Source organism: Limulus polyphemus, unplaced genomic scaffold (assembly GCF_000517525.1).
Source record: "Limulus polyphemus unplaced genomic scaffold, Limulus_polyphemus-2.1.2 Scaffold112, whole genome shotgun sequence".
Lineage (NCBI taxonomy): Eukaryota > Metazoa > Arthropoda > Merostomata > Xiphosura > Limulidae > Limulus > Limulus polyphemus.
Window position 1 is genome coordinate 763,619 of NW_013665722.1, and position 3,191 is coordinate 766,809.

Here is a 3,191-nt window from a genome sequence, read left to right on the forward strand (position 1 = left end):
ATAAATCTGTATGAACAGTTGAAAATCTTGAAATGAAGTAAAAATTTTAATAAATCTGTATGAACAGTTGCAAATCTAAAAATGAAGCAAAAATCTTAATAAATCTGTATGAACAGTTGAAAATCGTATAATGAAATATAAATTTTAATTCTTTGTTTGTAGTTAAGCACAAAGCTACACAAAGGGCTATACGTGCTCTGCCCACCACGGGTTTCAAAACCCGCTTCTTAGCGTCCTAAGTCCGCAAGCATACCGCTGTACCACTGGAGGGATTATATATATTTTAATAAACCTATATGAACAGTTGAAAATTTTAAAACTAGAATAATATGAATATATATGTCAAATAAAACCTTTCGTATATAAGGAGCTAATAACCTAAAATATGAGATGTGGCTTGGTGAATGAAGTAAGAATTCAAAATCGTATCATTTTTCTCCTTTATTCCCGTTATTAGTTCTGAATTGATCTTATAGACTGAACGATTGAACCGCGAGTCTTATCAGTAGGATATTTTATTAAACCCGATATCTTTAGCTTGGCGTGTATGGTTTCTTATACATTACGACGTTCTTTCATTTCTATACATTTTCAAATATTCTTTGCAATGACATTGGCATATACCTCTAAGTACTTTAGCAGGCATGAAGAGATCCTTATGTGACTGTGCTACAATGTGTTTTATGTAGGTATATAATCTATCAAAAACATATCGGTTTTTAATTGATTTTTACTTCCTATTTGCCAGAAAACGACACTCGTATAAGAGGAGCCTTTAGTAGAAACAGAATGAAATACTATCCTCATCTCAAAAGAGGGAAGGGTAAGAATTCCTTAAATGATTCATATATTTTTTAAGCCTACAAGGATGTTATCATGTAGGAATACGTTTTTTCTGCCTGTATTTGCAGTTTATCTTAAATACACTTTACTTGGTACTCAAAAGATGATCTGACTCGTTCAGCAGAACCGGCTAGTAGAGCAAAGATTAAATAGCAGTCTGGTGTCCAATAGGCTGAGGATTCTTTTGATCGATTCAGACATCCCCTGCACTTAAGAAATCGTTAACGTACAGGAATACTTTTATTTCTAGCTATCTTTTATAAAAGATTCAACCAAAATCAAGAATCTGATTATTTTTTCCTTGGCTGACTATGAAAGGTATAAAAATAATAAACAACCACTGACCTTTAATTATTTGTGTACGATGGAAGAGGGTACTAATACAAATATATTTATATGTGTGTGTGTGTATGTTTGTATAGAAGAGTGAGTACGGAGGGAATACCAATCAATGAGTGTTTGTAAGATGGAAGGAGCACTACTGACCTACATGTGTCTTGTATGGTGAAGAAGTACTGATCTATGAGTGTGGATAAAATATATGTCAATATTTTCCATGACGAAGAAAGGGAATACTTATCTATGAGTGAGGATAAAGATATCAGTCAAAGTTTTCCATCGGTACTGCATGAAACTAGTTTAAGAAAGTTGTTAATTTACTGACGCAGCTTGAGATTTGAATCTAATTATCATATTTTGGCCGTTAAAAATCTTGTTTTTAATGCAAGTTGTATTAAACATATCTTTTCTGTATGCATGTGGAAGGAAGAGATTAGAAAACACGTTAAAATTTCATTTCTGAAACTATCCATGAAAGCATTGGCATAGATGAAACAGGTGAGCATATAACACCAGCAGAGAGTCGTCCCCTCATTTCCACTGAAACTCTGCTCACCTCACATCAGTATTTGGATTTTTTTAGTGTGGTTGTCTTTGCTGTTTACAACAATCGATTTGCTTATTCATGTTGGCAGAGAGATCAATGGTAAGGACATTTTATTTTTAGTTTTTCAGTGTACTTGTATGTTATATAATATTAGACCTCAGGGTCTTGACTTTTTAAAAATATATTTCTATGTATATTCTGTATAAAAGCTCAACTTGTAGGTGGGTTAGTGTTATATATAAAGATCGAGAGAAGAACAGTTTCATTTGTTAACTTCAGCTATCTAGTCGGATAATCAAGAACTATTTTCAAAGCTAAAGCGTTTTTAAGAATGGTATGTCTTGTCCGATAAATCTATATAAATATATATATCTTTAATATAAACAAACTATCAACACATCTATTTTTGTTCCTCTCAATGCCAACGTTATAGATCGTTTTTAAACTTTTATTTTCATTGTTTAAAATGATTTTGAAATATTCCTTTAGCTTTACTAAGATTGTGGGTTTTAGCAATGCCTTCTTTAAAAAAAAGAAAAAAGAGAGACATTATTTATAGACTAAATCAAGCTCTCGATACATCTTTTATTGTAGTTAATAACCGTTTTTTCTTTATTGTTTAGAATAATTCCTTGACATAACAGCAATTTTCTACACAATAATTGTACAAATAATGCAATAAATAATGGAGCATTTTGAAGATCAAACTTTTCGTGTAGCGATACTAAGTAATAGCTTACTTCTCGTGCTATCTATCACGTTTTATTCAAAGCGCTATTCTTTTGAAAAACTAATTGCTCCTTTAAATCTATTTTTAATGTGGAAAAAGGTTTGAAAATTTCTCTGTCCATTCTCCATCCATTGACTTGTCAGGAATTTGTTCTTTGTTTTTAATTTGATTTGTACGTTCAAATTACTCCCTGAGTGATGCTTTCCCCGATTTTATTTAATTAGCTGTTCTTAGCGAACTGACTTTTCTATAAGACACAAAATTATTTTAAGTATCACCAGACGCTTTTTGAAATTAAATATATTTACTAGTTATCGGTAATGAATGCGCTTCGTGACATTGAAATGCTCAAGGGTATGTTATTGTCACACCAAGTTCATTCTGTCATAAAGAAGTCGACATGTTCAAAGTTCTTAGAATCATGTGAACATCCTAATTAATTCCACAGAGAAATACATAAATGTTAATTCATCACTAATTAGTATTGATCAACTTGCATAGATTATATTACAAAGCCTGAAAATAAAGCATTTTTGTTTTACTCTTTACACATAATTTATATTCATCATACATTTGGAAGTTCTAAAGGTTTATCTGCGGCTTATTGTAGGTATGTAAAACCGTATATTCTAATTGATAACTGATGTAATTACGTCTAGTAATATCTGTTAGAGAGTTCCTATACTACTGTTTCTTTTCTAAGAATTTTGCCCCCCAGTGGTACAGCGGTAT

The 3,191-nt window shown here is 31.5% G+C and overlaps 1 protein-coding gene across 1 annotated transcript in view; it reads right to left on the reverse strand.

The window, feature by feature from the left end:
* The window catches only part of LOC106471447 (homeobox protein 9-like), a 191,428-nt gene that overhangs the window by 165,203 nt on the left and 23,034 nt on the right, over positions 1-3,191 (reverse strand).